Raw genomic sequence first — 15,769 nt, 5'->3', positions numbered from 1 at the left:
TATTTAGTTATTATGTGATATAATAATTATTTAAGTATTTAATTATGTGAGTGTTTGTGTTGTTTGACTTAATTGAGTTATTAGAGAGATATAACTAAATGGGCCTAAGTGATAGAAACATAATGGATGGATTGGTGGGTTAAGCCCAATTGACATAAATGAGATAGTAAGAGAAGGTTAGGGTTTTAGAGGTTACTATTTTCATTTGGGGGAAAAGATAGGAAGAAGAGAACAATGGTGGGAGAGAAAAGCTAGAAGAAACCTCATTTTCGCAGCAAGTTTCAGCATTGAGTCACCTTAGCAAAACGGACGTATCTCTCAATCCAACCGTTGGATCGTTGCGGTACTTGGACACAACGTTCCTGACCCATAGAGGTAAGTTCTGACCGGAGCGATTTTGATTTTGAGGATTTTAAGTTCGTCTGATAAGCTGATTCCCGAACTGGTTTTTAGGTGTGTCTCCTAGTGATGTTAGAAAGGATTTCTTTTGGAGAAAAGCTTAGAGTTATGGTGAAAGAGTCCATATTTACCAAGGTAAGGGTGGGGTTCTTTCATGCTAAAGGGTTGTATGATAGTATGTTATAGTGGGTTTAATTCTATACTTTGATATCCATGTTCTTCTATGTTGCAATTTTGGGTATTTGATGATTTGTTGGAATGTGATGATATAAATGTGATAAGTTGTGTGCAATTGATAATCTATGTGTATTAGATTGTTATGTTTATTGTGAGTAAACCATTGATAGTGAAATAATGGGTTTTGTTATAGAATTGGAAAATAATGGAATAGAAATATAATAGTTGAATTGAAATTAATATAGTTTAATTATTAATTTGATAGTTAAATTATTAGTTGAATTGATTCCAATAAGTCTATGTGATTGGAATATACTTGGACTTGGACCAATTATTCGGTTTATCGGTAAATTACGGTATTTTGAGAAATTGTTTGTAATTGTGTTTTGGCTTGAATATGTATGTTGAGAAATATATATTGTCATGCCAATGATGTTGTTTTGATATTGATTCTTTATGGTTAGTTGGTTAGCATTAATTCTAATGATTAATTGCTTGATGTTGAAAATGTGTGTTCATGTATAATTGACAAAAATGAGAATTAACATGAGATAGTATGATTACTAGTGTTAATTGGATTGTGTGAATCGTAATTGATTAATTGGCCTCTCATATGTGAATGATGTGTGTGTGTTGTGAATGTTGTGTACAATTGGTGGATAATTCATAGAGTTGAATTATTGTGATATGCTAAATATTAGGATGGTAGAGATGATCTTAATTGCATATATTTGTGAGATTGTACATACATTCATATCATAGTGTGCGTTGAAACATAGGTGGAATTGCTTTGAAACACAAGCGTGGCTTGGATTCTAGAGTGAATCGGAAAGCGGTAAACTATAAGTTTACATTTGGTGGCTTTGGTCTTGTCCGGATCTGAAGCGTGGCTAGATTCTATATGAATCGGAAGCGGTGGAACTTTGGGTCCATATTGGGTACCACATGCATAGAGTCACATGTCTTGCATTGAGTTACATTGGAGTTATGTGATGTTTGAATATATGTAATTATGTGATTAGGTGATTGTTATGTGTGCATGAGATGTGATAATTAAATTTGGTGATGTTTGATACATGATTTTGGTGATATATGTAAATGAAACGTATATGATGAGAATGCAAATATATATATATATATATATATATATATATATATGTATGTATTAATGATATATGTATATATGTGGAATATATGAACCATGTTTTGCCATTGCTGATAGTTGTATTAATTTACGTTGTGATTATGAAGTATATGTTATTATGTGCTTGAATGACATACTTGTAAACTTGAATACATTGTTATAGTTGATAGTTAACATTATTGTTGTGATGCAAATTGCTTATATTGAGAAGTGGTGAATTGTGTATGATTTTATCTTTGCTATATGTATTATCATACTTTCCTTTATAATGTTTGATATCTCACCCCTTTTGCTGATGTTTCCCCTACCATGGGAAATGGGCAGGTACTCAAGTATAACTATGGAAGTTTGTAGGTTCATCGTATCCAGTTGGTGTGTCGCTCTGATACGTAGCACTCGGGGGGGTTGTCTAGATTGTTGTTTCTATGTTGTTCATGTTTTAGTTGTTGAGTTCCAAATTGGATATTGAGAAGTACTATGATGTTTGAATTTGTTTCCGATTAAATAAGATGATTTGTTTAAAAAGCTGAATGTTATGATTCCGCTGCATATTAAAATGAAGTTGGTTTGTCTAAGAGCTGTTATAAGTTGTTTTGTGCTTATCTGAGATTAAAGTGCTATGTATCTGTTTATGAGTTGTTAATATGAAGTAAATGTGAATCCCAAATACTTGTTGATAGTTTTTAAAATACTCTAATTTCACGCATGATATTTTCGGGTAGAATTTGGGGTGTTACATTAGTGGTATCAGAGCAGGTCGGTCCGTCCGGCCAAGTTGTCGAGTCAGTTGAGTTGTGTGACAGTTGAATGATGTTAGTGTTTTATTCCTTAGTACGCGACATGTGTGTGAAACACTGTTGGTACTTGTTCGTTTTGTTGCAGGGTTAGTTTGAGCGAAGTAGGGAAGAAGCTGTGCTTCTTGGATATGTTTCAGTTGTAAGTTATTGGTGCAATATATTTCTTAAGGAGACAGAGCAAGCAGTATAGAAGTTTGTTGGTTTCCGAATTCGAAGGTAACATGGATTTAAGATTTTGGTTGTTTAACAAGTCGGAACGTCTTGGAATAAGGACAATTGTTATAAGATGGAATTTAGGAAGTTGTCATATTCAGCATTATTGGTGGACTGTGAAGTTATCAGTTTAAGTAACCGTTGCATAGGATGTTGAAGTAAGAATAATGATTAAGTGACGGATTGCGGTAGACCTTGTCAAGGGATCCTTGGCAAGAGATTGGAAAAGTTGTCGAAGTTGTTGGAATGTTCAAGTCGGAGTTAGAAATGCGAAGGGACGAGTATGATTCCAAGAATAAAAAGTGTTGATAGTGGTGTAAAGGAATTATGTTCTAATGTTATCACAAGGTGTGTGTTAGCATGTTCAGATGATTTTGGAAGTTAATGAAGTATGGTACTTTTGGTGACGTAAAGGATTCTATTGCAGTTAAGTAACGATGGTTTACGCTACCATTATGGTTGTCGGCTATCTATTGACAAATTGAGGAACTGATCACCCTTAATCTCTTGTTGATAGTAGACGGAATCGTATTGGAATGAGATAGACTTGTCTTACCAGCTTGATAATATTGGAAGTGAATAAGTCTGTGCAAGATGGTGCGATGTTGTTTAGGTTGTTTGCAACTTTGGATGTTCATGAGGAAATAACGACTGGGGGATTATCAATAGTTGGCGCATTTGCATAAGTGTTTCTTGAAGATGTAAGTGATTTACCGTCAGAAAGAAAAGTTGAGTTTTCGATCGATTTAGTTCCTGGAACTAGTCTTGTATCGAGGGCTCCATATAGGATGTCTGCTTATGATGTTGAAAGAGTTGAAGAGTCAACTTGAAGATTTGTTTGAGGAGAGGTTGATTTGTTCGAGTGTATCGTCTAGAGGTGCATATGTTTTTGTTGGTTAAGAAGAAGGAAGGTTTTGCAAGGCTTTATGTTGAAACAAAAAGGACAAGTTGTAGCTTATGCTCCAAAGCAACTTAAGATTCATGAGAGAAATTATTTGACGCAAGATTTTGAGTTGGCCGCCGTTGTTTTTGTTTTAAAACTTTGAAGGCAATACTTATTTGGATCGAGATTCGATGTGTATAGTGACTACAAGAGTTTGAAGTATTTGCTTGATCAGAAAGAGTTGAATATGAGACAGAGAAGGTGGTTGGAATTCTTGAAGGACTAGGATTTTGCTTTGAATTATCATCCGGGAAAAGCGAACGTTGTAGCCAATGCATTGAGTAGGAAATAATTGCATATGTCTATGTTGATGATTCAAGAATTGGAATTGTTGGAATAATTTCGAGATTTGAGTTTGGTATGTTGAAGCCTACTTGTGGTATTCTTGATGAGATTAGAGAAGGTCAGAAATCGGATTTGAAATTGGTTGACAAGATGAAATTGATTGATTGAGGATAAGGTGATAATTTTCGGATTGACGAGAACGGTGTCATGAGATGTCGTGATTGAATTTGTATTCCAGATGTTTCGGATTTGAAAAAGAGAATTTTTGGGATGAAGGGCATCAAAGTGGTTGAGTAATTATCCTGGTGCTACTAAGATGTATCAAGACTTGAGAAAGTTATTTTGTGGCAAGGTATGAAGAAGGATATTGCGGAATTTGTGTATTCGTGTTTGACTTGTCAGAAGTCAAAGATTGAACATCAGAAACCGTCTGGTTTGATGCAACCGTTGTCCATTCCTGAGTGGAAGTGGGGTAGCATTTCTATGGATTTGTTTTGGGTTTTTCTAGGTAATCGATTAATTGTGAGGCAATTTGGGTCATTGTAGATGGATTGACGAATTTTGCTCACTCTATTCCGATAAGCAGGGATTATCCGATGGAGAGACTTGCAAAGTTGTATTTTGAAAAGATTGTGAGTTGGCATGGTATTCCATCGAGTGTTGTTTCTGATAGAGATCCGAAGTTTACTTCTAGATTTTGGAAAGTTTTGTAGAGTACTTTGATTATTAAGTTGTGTTTGAGTTTTGTTTATCATCCGCAAGCTGATGGTCAAACGGAGAAGACGATTCAGTAACTTGAGGATCTTTTAAGAGCTTGTATTTTGAAGCTTTGTATGGTCGAAGGTGTGGAACGCCTTTGTGTTCGTGTGATTCTGGGGAGAGTAAGTGTAGTTTTGGAGATGAGATTGTTGAGTCGATGGTATTTTCGAGGACGAAAATATTCTAAGTGGGGGAGAGTTGTAACATCCCGATTGTTATTAATATTTTTATTAATTATATTAGTAATTATATTGTTTGGTGTTTTTAATAATAACTTATTTATTTAGTTATTATGTGATATAATAATTATTTAAGTATTTAATTATGTGAGTGTTTGTGTTGTTTGACTTAATTGAGTTATTAGAGAGATATAACTAAATGGGCCTAAGTGATAGAAACATAATGGATGGATTGGTGGGTTAAGCCCAATTGACATAAATGAGATAGTAAGAGAAGGTTAGGGTTTTAGAGGTTACTATTTTTATTTGGGGGAAAAGATAGGAAGAAGAGAACAATGGTGGGAGAGAAAAGCTAGAAGAAACCTCATTTTCGCAGCAAGTTTCAGCATTGAGTCACCTTAGCAAAACGGACGTATCTCTCAATCCAACCGTTGGATCGTTGCGGTACTTGGACACAACGTTCCTGACCCATAGAGGTAAGTTCTGACCGGAGCGATTTTGATTTTGAGGATTTTAAGTTCGTCTGATAAGCTGATTCCCGAACTGGTTTTTAGGTGTGTCTCCTAGTGATGTTAGAAAGGATTTCTTTTGGAGAAAAGCTTAGAGTTATGGTGAAAGAGTCCATATTTACCAAGGTAAGGGTGGGGTTCTTTCATGCTAAAGGGTTGTATGATAGTATGTTATAGTGGGTTTAATTCTATACTTTGATATCCATGTTCTTCTATGTTGCAATTTTGGGTATTTGATGATTTGTTGGAATGTGATGATATAAATGTGATAAGTTGTGTGCAATTGATAATCTATGTGTATTAGATTGTTATGTTTATTGTGAGTAAACCATTGATAGTGAAATAATGGGTTTTGTTATAGAATTGGAAAATAATGGAATAGAAATATAATAGTTGAATTGAAATTAATATAGTTTAATTATTAATTTGATAGTTAAATTATTAGTTGAATTGATTCCAATAAGTCTATGTGATTGGAATATACTTGGACTTGGACCAATTATTCGGTTTATCGGTAAATTACGGTATTTTGAGAAATTGTTTGTAATTGTGTTTTGGCTTGAATATGTATGTTGAGAAATATATATTGTCATGCCAATGATGTTGTTTTGATATTGATTCTTTATGGTTAGTTGGTTAGCATTAATTCTAATGATTAATTGCTTGATGTTGAAAATGTGTGTTCATGTATAATTGACAAAAATGAGAATTAACATGAGATAGTATGATTACTAGTGTTAATTGGATTGTGTGAATCGTAATTGATTAATTGGCCTCTCATATGTGAATGATGTGTGTGTGTTGTGAATGTTGTGTACAATTGGTGGATAATTCATAGAGTTGAATTATTGTGATATGCTAAATATTAGGATGGTAGAGATGATCTTAATTGCATATATTTGTGAGATTGTACATACATTCATATCATAGTGTGCCTTGAAACATAGGTGGAATTGCTTTGAAACACAAGCGTGGCTTGGATTCTAGAGTGAATCGGAAAGCGGTAAACTATAAGTTTACATTTGGTGGCTTTGGTCTTGTCCGGATCTGAAGCGTGGCTAGATTCTATATGAATCGGAAGCGGTGGAACTTTGGGTCCATATTGGGTACCACATGCATAGAGTCACATGTCTTGCATTGAGTTACATTGGAGTTATGTGATGTTTGAATATATGTAATTATGTGATTAGGTGATTGTTATGTGTGCATGAGATGTGATAATTAAATTTGGTGATGTTTGATACATGATTTTGGTGATATATGTAAATGAAACGTATATGATGAGAATGCAAATATATATATATATATATATATATATATATATATATATATATATATATATGTATTAATGATATATGTATATATGTGGAATATATGAACCATGTTTTGCCATTGCTGATAGTTGTATTAATTTACGTTGTGATTATGAAGTATATGTTATTATGTGCTTGAATGACATACTTGTAAACTTGAATACATTGTTATAGTTGATAGTTAACATTATTGTTGTGATGCAAATTGCTTATATTGAGAAGTGGTGAATTGTGTATGATTTTATCTTTGCTATATGTATTATCATACTTTCCTTTATAATGTTTGATATCTCACCCCTTTTGCTGATGTTTCCCCTATCATGGGAAATGGGCAGGTACTCAAGTATAACTATGGAAGTTTGTAGGTTCATCGTATCCAGTTGGTGTGTCGCTCTGATACGTAGCACTCGGGGGGGTTGTCTAGATTGTTGTTTCTATGTTGTTCATGTTTTAGTTGTTGAGTTCCAAATTGGATATTGAGAAGTACTATGATGTTTGAATTTGTTTCCGATTAAATAAGATGATTTGTTTAAAAAGCTGAATGTTATGATTCCGCTGCATATTAAAATGAAGTTGGTTTGTCTAAGAGCTGTTATAAGTTGTTTTGTGCTTATCTGAGATTAAAGTGCTATGTATCTGTTTATGAGTTGTTAATATGAAGTAAATGTGAATCCCAAATACTTGTTGATAGTTTTTAAAATACTCTGATTTCACGCATGATATTTTCGGGTAGAATTTGGGGTGTTACACTCACTACATTGCTGTTGTAATATATTAGTGAGATTAAGCTTAAACGATAAGAGAAATATCACAGTTTGTGATTATAGCTTTTAAGAAGCAATTGTAATCTCTTAGAATTGATTACATTAAGTTGTAAGTAACTAGAGTGATCGTGTGGATCAGAATACTCTAGGAAGTCTTAGAAGTTTTCTAAGCAGGTTGTAACTAGAGTGATCGTGTGGATCAGTATACTCTAGAAAGTCTTAGAGTGTGTCTAAGCAGTTGTTCCTGGAGTGATCAGTGTGTGATCAGAAGACTCTGGAAGACTTAGTTGCTGACTAAGTGGAAAACCATTGTAATCCGTGCGATTAGTGGATTAAATCCTCAGTTGAGGTAAATCATCTCTGCGGGGGTGGACTGGAGTAGTTTAGTTAACAACGAACCAGGATAAAAATAACTGTGCATTTTATTTTTATCGTCCAAGTTTTTAAAGTCACACTTATTCAAACCCCCCCTTTCTAAGTGTTTTTCTATCCTTCAATTGGCATCAGAGCGCCGGTTCTAAGGTGCAAGCACTTAACCGTGTTTAGAAAAGATTCAGGAAGAGAAAAACGCTTCAGTAAAAGATGGCTGATGGAACTGAAAAATCTACATCTACATCTGGCTCTGCTGAGCAACACAACGGTAACAATGGTTATACTAGACCGCCGGTATTTGATGGTGAAAACTTTGAATACTGGAAAGATAAACTGGAAAGTTACTTTCTTGGTCTAGAAGGTGATCTATGGGATCTTCTGATGGATGGTTACAAACATCCAGTAAATGCCAGTGGCGTAAAGCTGACAAGGCAAGAAATGAGTGATGATCAGAAGAAGCTTTTCAGGAATCATCATAAATGCAGAACTGTTTTGCTGAATGCTATCTCTCATGCTGAGTATGAGAAGATATCAAACAGGGAAACGGCCTATGATATATATGAGTCCTTGAAAATGACTCATGAAGGAAATGCTCAAGTCAAGGAGACTAAAGCTCTTGCTTTAATCCAGAAGTATGAAGCCTTCAAGATGGAGGATGATGAAGACATTGAAAAGATGTTTTCAAGATTTCAAACTCTTACTGCTGGATTGAGAGTTCTTGACAAAGGATACACCAAGGCTGATCATGTAAAGAAGATCATCAGAAGCTTACCCAGAAGATGGGGTCCTATGGTGACTGCATTCAAGATTGCAAAGAATCTGAATGAAGTTTCTCTGGAAGAGCTGATTAGTGCCTTGAGAAGTCATGAAATAGAGCTGGACGCAAATGAGCCTCAAAAGAAAGGTAAGTCTATTGCATTAAAATCTAATATCAAGAAATGCACTAACGCTTTTCAGGCTAGAGAAGAAGATCCTGAAGAATCAGAATCTGAAGAAGAAGATGAACTATCCATGATCTCCAGAAGGGTAAACCAACTCTGGAAGAGCAAGCAAAGGAAGTTCAGAGGCTTCAGAAGTTCAAAGAGATTTGAACATGGAGAATCTTCTGATGACAGAAGATTTGACAAAAAGAAGGTCATGTGCTATGAATGCAATGAGCCTGGACACTACAAGAATGAATGTCCAAATCTTCAGAAGGAAAATCCCAAGAAGAAGTTTCATAAGAAGAAAGGTCTTATGGCAACCTGGGATGAGTCAGAAGATGATTCAGACTCTGAAGATGAGCAGGCTAACTGTGCGCTGATGGCGACAGAAGATGACGGATCAGAATCTACATCAGAATCAGATTCTGAAGAGGTATTTTCTGAACTTACTAGAGATGAGTTAGTTTCCGGTTTAACTGAACTTCTGAAACTCAAGTCTCAGATTAGTCTCAAATACAAAAAGCTGAAAAAGCTATTTGAATTTGAAACAAAGAAGCTTGAGTTGGAGAATTCTGAATTAAAAGAAAAACTTTTAAAATTACCCAATGATGTTGGATCTCCTTCTGATTCAGAAAAATCCACTCCTAGTCTAAACCATATTCTGAAAGAATATGATTTAAGTTTCAGGAAGTTCTTATCTAGAAGTATTGGCAGAAGTCAGCTAGCTTCTATGATATATACCGTGTCTGGAAACAAAAGAGTTGGCATTGGTTATGAGGGTGAAACCCCATACAAACTTGAACCTGTTGATGAAATGAAACTCACATACAAGCCATTGTATGATCAGTTCAAGTATGGCCACTCCCATGATATTAAGCACACTTCACATGCTCAAAGTTTTCACATAACACACACCAAAAAGCATGTGACACAACCTAGGAAATATCATGAGACTCACATTAAAAATTATCATGCTGTTCCTCCTATTGCTTACAATGTCAAACCCAAGTTCAATCAGAACTTGAGGAGAACTAACAAGAAAGGACCCAAGAAGATGTGGGTACCAAAGAAAAAGACTATTTCTTTTGCAGATTCTCTTGGTGACAAAGAAGACAACATTCAACATGTCATGACACCTGGACTCAAGATGTTCTCTACACTTGAAGGGAAGAAGGACGGTCTTCCAAGTTCTGGTACTTAAAGCTGTTGAAGAAACCATGTTGGTAGGAGATCAGAAAAGAAAGTTTGTCTGTATTGAAACCATTTGTTTTATTTGTTTCTAAAAGCAATGGTGTTTCCTTCTTGGATACTCTGAATGCTCTTAATGCTACAGAATATACAAAATTGAAACATTGATTGTGGACGAATCTAAATGTCTGGTTTGATGATAAACTTGTTTCTGATGAAACAAAGCAGCTCAAGAATTTCTGCAAGATACAGTTTTGTTTTATCAGAAGCTGCAGAACAAAGAAGTGAATCTCCAGAAGCTGTGTATATCAGAAGTAATGGATCAGAAGATCATTCAGACTTATATCAGCACACTTCAGAAGGAGTGTTTCCAGAAGAGAAACTAGATCAATTCAGAAGCAGTGATCAGAATCTGAAGGCGTAAAGTCTATTCTGAAATATACAGCTGTCATTTATTATCTGATGGTGAACACGTGTCTGTACTGTTAGTACAAAGCGTGCAGTTGAATAGACGCCAACCTAGGTAACTGTATTAAATCACTTCATTTACCACGTTCTCTCTCCTTACGTCACTCATCATTTAATAAAATTGATTTCTTTTGATTCTGGAACTGTTCAGTTTATTTTTTTTATTTTTTTTTATTTTTTTTTAAATCCGTTTCTATATATTCTTTTCAAATCATCTCACATACCTTTTTCGCTCCCTTGTCTCTCTTTCTTCTTGCATACCTTCTGTTTGAAAATTTCTTAGTCGTTTCCAAAAACCCTAACCGAAAACCCAGTATTTGTTCTTCTTTTTGATCATTCTGTGTCAATGGCGGCATCTTCATCTCAAAATGTTGATTCACCTACTCTTCTCCATATGCATAATGAAACAAACCAGGAACTCACTCCTGTTGTTGCATGCTCTATTCCGAAAGATGAAATGGAAGTTCTGTGTGAACTCATGGTTGACTTTGACAACCTTGAAGAAAACCATTTTAACCTTAAAGAAGACATCATCTTTCAAGGATGGACCTCGCTGTTTGCTGAGTTCGTTGGCCCAGTTTATCTGGATCTTGTCAAGGAGTTCTGGGCACATGCTGTGGTTGCTCCAAAATCTATACTTTCTTTCGTCCATGGAAAGTTTGTTGTGATTACTGAAAACATCCTAAGAATGATGTTTGATCTGAAAAACCCTGAAGGGGTTTTTGAGTTTGATCAAAGGGCAGATTTGGGGGATGTTCTATCCACTCTCTATCCAAATGTCAAGAAGACAAAACACGTCAAGAATTTGAGAGATATCTACAGAATTTGGACAAAGATCCTTCTTGGGTGCTTCTACCACAGGAAAGGAACACATGCCTCGGACTTCATCAATAATGATCAAAGATATATTTTGTATTGCATTGCCACTCAGAAGAAGGTTGATGCGATCTATATCATCTTCAATCATCTATGGAAAGCAGTAAAGGATTCCAGAAATGCTTTCAGGAAGGAAAATGCTGGAACAATCATTCCTTTTGGTAGAATTATTTCAAACCTTCTGGTGCATTCCAAGATTATTGAAAGTCTGGAGTCTGAAGGTACTATCAAAGACCTTGCTGTCACCACTGGAGCCTGTCTGAATGCTTTTTCTCTAAAGAAGATGAAAATAATTGACACTTTCCTCAAAGTTCCTCAACCTCTAGTTGGAACAAGAATCAGAAGAGAACCAGTTCTAGCTGACTTTGAAACCTTCTTCAATAATGAGGTACCTGAGGTCAGAACCAAGTATTTGGAGTCACAAAAAGAGAATAAGAGTCTTAAAGATCAAGACAAAGGTGCTCCTATTAAAGTGAATCGAAAGAAGGAGGAAAGAACCAAAAGAAAGTTTGATCATCCTTCCTTTAACCAAGTGAAGGTTGTTAAGAAAGTTGCTGCTACCTCGAAGGATGAAGTAGTCCCAGAAGAAGTGATTGCTAAAGTTGTTAAGGCCATATCTGCTGATTTTGAGAAGAATAAGAAGGAAGCTGAGAAGAAGAAAACCAGGAAAAGGAAGATGGTTATTCAAAGCTCAGATGAAGAAAATGCTGCTCAAGAGGCTGAGAATCAACCAGAAGTTCTGGCTTATGCCAGAAGGAAACAAATCTCTAGAGGCAAAGCAAAGATTATTGAAGAGCCGAAGAGTAAGAAGCAGAAGAAGACTGAGGATGTGACCAAAGCTCTTCTGAGAGGTTCTAAAGGTATATGCATTTCTGAACCTGTTTCTGTTCCTGATGTTCGTTCAGAAGATACACCAATAGAGGTTGTCCCTACCCCTGAACCAGAAAAAGCCACATCAGAATCACCTGTGTTTATCCATGTTCTTACACCTCCATCTTCTCCCATAACCTTTCCTTCTCCTCATGCAAACAAACCCAATTCTCCTTCTCTCTCACCAATCCCAGATGCCTCCATTCCTTCTCCTTCACCCTCAACTAACCTTGTTTCTGACCAGACTGCTGATGATCATGTTCTGAATATACCACCCATTCAAACTCTCTTTCCACCACACACAAATATCTCCATCTCTCAACCACCTCCCCACGCCAACTATGAATCCTTTCCTTCCACCACTCCAAATAACCATAGTGACTCTATTCTCCCAACCTCTGCATCACATGAACAGCTGCTCCGTGATTGCAACTACACTTCCAAGCCTCGTCCTGAAGCTGAAGTGATACTGAAGCAGAATCTTCATATAGGATGAATAGAGAACCTCAACCGTACTTCTTTCCCAATCCTGTCTTTTCAAAAACCCAATTAAAGTCCCAACCCACCTACCCTATTGGTGAACTTTTTGAAAGAATAAAAAGGAATCTCAGAAGCATATTTGATACTCTCAGAATTGCTGAAAGGTCTGGATTGAATGATGTTGCTATGCGGAACTTCTGGAGGATCGTTCGCAGAGAATCAGATGCTCTGTTTTTAGAACTTCAGGAAGCCTGTGTAGCTGCTGCCTCACGACCTCGTGGAATTCTGAGAAACTATGAAGACTTCTGGTTTGTTCGTCTCAGAGGAAGACATCTGTTGGAAGAGAAGCCCTTCTTGGACGAGATGGAACAATTAAGACTGGCTGCTGAAATGGAAGCAAATCCATGCAGGGATGTTGTTCTCTTTATTCCTGATTATCCTGTTCTGCTCGGAGACTTCAAGACTCTCTTTAACTATCTGAGGGAAAATCCTTCTGAGAAAGACCCAAGCTTGGTCATTCCAGAAGTTGTTGACCCACCAGAAGTTGAAGGTCCTTCTGCTCCCAGGAATCTAGCTGCCATTCTTCAGGCACTTGAGAATGGAGACTCGGAAATTCCTGCTGCAGAATATGGAGAAGCTTCTATGCAAGAAGCAGATGCTGAAGATCATGTTGCTGAATCAGATCCTGTTGAGGAAATCCCTGCAAATGATCTATCTATGGAAGCTCCGGATCAACTTGTCATCCCTGTGGATAGAAGCTGTGAAGCTTCTTCTGATGAATCTTCTCGTCTTGCAAGGACTCTGGAAGAAATTCAGAAGAGACAGGATGAGCAAAGCTCACTCAATGATAAGTATAACGCTTTCATGGTGAGGCAAGAAGGACACAACAATGAGGTTAAAGAGATGCTGGCCAAGATCTTGTCAAGGCTAGGGCCATCTTAGATTGAGTCTGTGTTGTTTCTTTCTTTTCTTTGCATCTGTTTTGTTTCTGTGCATCTGATCTTATCTTCTTGTACTTCTGTACCTGTTGTTTTTGAACTTAAATGAAATCATCTTCTTCCTCTAAATGTTTTGTTCTGCCTGTCTTTGAATCTTTTCTATTTTTGATGCTATGTGTTATACCCCAAAATTTGCCCACTTCTTTTTTCAGGAAAGTTTCAATATGAAAATTAAGAGTCTCATATAAACATGGATTTTTTCAAAATATCCTGACATATGAAGAACTTGGTTTTCAGAATTTTTCTTACACAGTAACTTGGCTTACAGTGGAATTTATTCTTACGCAAACGCCAAATACTGTTCTTTACTTCACAAATACTATTTATTTATTTTACAGATAAATAGTACTAACACAGTTCATGCAGGGTTAAATCTTTTTGCAGGCGCAAAAGCAGGAAACTCACACTGTACTGGTAACAATTGTTTTTGTTTTCCCACTAACTTTTGTGCTATATTCCATTATTTTCAAAATCTTTTCAAATCTATCCTTTCAAATTCAAATCTCAACTTTATTCTATCCATCTCTCTTTTCCCAACAATACCTTACACTTTCTTTCAAATCTCACTACCACTCAAATTTCCTTTTGTACGGAATCACATCATTCCCCAACGTCTCTATCATCTTTCCATTCTATAAATACCTCTCATTCTTCCCACAAATCTCACATCAAATTCTAAATCATCTTTCAAATTTCTACTTCATCATCCATTTTCTTTCTTCTTTCCAAGCAAGAATGGCAAAATGGATAGAGACACTGTTTCTTACAGTCATCACCATTGCTACGGTGATCATGACTTTCTTCTGCCTACACAGTCCTGAGAAGTGTGGACCTGCAATGGCTGCATTCCCAATCCTCTACATGTTATTGATCATAGCATGGTTCATCAACCGTCATTTTTAAAGTTTGCCGTGTTTCTTATTTTCTTAAACGTACCGTCTATTCATCGTACTGTTCAATAGTATGTAATATTTATACTGTCAGTATTAAATGTTGTACTATTTGTCATAATATTGCTTAATTACTAAGATAATATTTTGTGTGTTTCTGCCAGTCAAATATTTCTATTTCTGTGCATTTAACAATTTTCAGGTTATTATCGGTAATTTTGCCCGCATACCGTAAATATCAGTTATTTATTATGTTTCTGTTTTCTAACAAGTCATGTAAATAAATTTTCATGCTTCACATATAACAAAAACAAAAATAACAACAAAAAAAGAAAATTAACTTTGACAGTTGATTTTTTTCACTTTAACTGCTGCTTCAGTACACGAACAGTCAGTTGACAGACAAAACTGCTGACAGTACAATTCTCAGTGATTTGTACAATCAATCAAATCAATCATTCACAATTCAAATTTCCAAGATTTTTGTGTTAGAAGTCTTCTGAATATCACATGATTAGCAGAAACTCAACACTGCACAAAAATCAGGTACGCTTAACTGCCTCCTATACAGACAGTCCCTAATCAGGGTTTTTCTTGTTTTAACAGGAGCAACAAGTTTTTGAGAGCTCAAATGGATTTCATATACATCCATACATCTCAAAGTACCATCATACAAATTTTCAAACTTCAATTCACTCAGACGCACCGTCAGCAGCTCAAACAGTCAACAGACGACCCGTTTGACCAAAAAAGTCAACTGACAGTCAAAAATGAAATTTTTTGCCAAAGTCCATATTTTGTCAAAGGATTCAACATTTGATCATTGGATGATCACAATTCATCAAGGAAAGATCAAAAATCAACAAAACCCTAAGATTCAAAATTAGGGTTTTTGCCTGAAAAGTCAACTCAACTTTGACTGATCATAACTCTCTCATCCTTCATCCAAAAAATGCCAACCAAAGCTCATTTTGAAGGAAATTCAATTATCTTTCAAATGCAATTGATCCCATGGTCATTGCATTCACCATTTGAAAAATATGGCCAAAGACATTACAGGTCATTTTCAAAGTCAACAAAAAGACACTTTTTTCAAAAGGACACACAAGGAGAACCAAAAATCATTTTGACATGAGACCAAAGACATTGGTTAGAGGACTCTTTGAGGTTTCCAAAAAGTGCAAGATCTCCTTCATATGACAAAAATTGAAGGATTTACACC

General features: G+C 35.8%; 2 long non-coding RNA genes across 2 annotated transcripts; both read left to right on the top strand.

The window, feature by feature from the left end:
- Window positions 1-274: 274 nt before the first annotated feature.
- Window positions 275-2,124, top strand: LOC131599136 (uncharacterized). Its single transcript, XR_009282584.1, has 3 exons — window positions 275-375; window positions 454-534; window positions 2,045-2,124. It is a non-coding gene; the product is annotated as an uncharacterized LOC131599136 (long non-coding RNA).
- Window positions 2,125-5,271: 3,147 nt separating this feature from the next.
- On the top strand, window positions 5,272-7,133 carry LOC131599135 (uncharacterized). The gene is made up of 3 exons (XR_009282583.1): window positions 5,272-5,372; window positions 5,451-5,531; window positions 7,054-7,133. It is a non-coding gene; the product is annotated as an uncharacterized LOC131599135 (long non-coding RNA).
- Window positions 7,134-15,769: the final 8,636 nt, after the last annotated feature.

This window comes from Vicia villosa, linkage group LG4 (genome assembly GCF_029867415.1).
Source record: "Vicia villosa cultivar HV-30 ecotype Madison, WI linkage group LG4, Vvil1.0, whole genome shotgun sequence".
Classification (NCBI taxonomy): Eukaryota; Viridiplantae; Streptophyta; class Magnoliopsida; order Fabales; family Fabaceae; genus Vicia; species Vicia villosa.
Note: the sequence above shows the minus strand (reverse complement) of the source record. Positions and strands in the feature narration are given on the sequence as shown.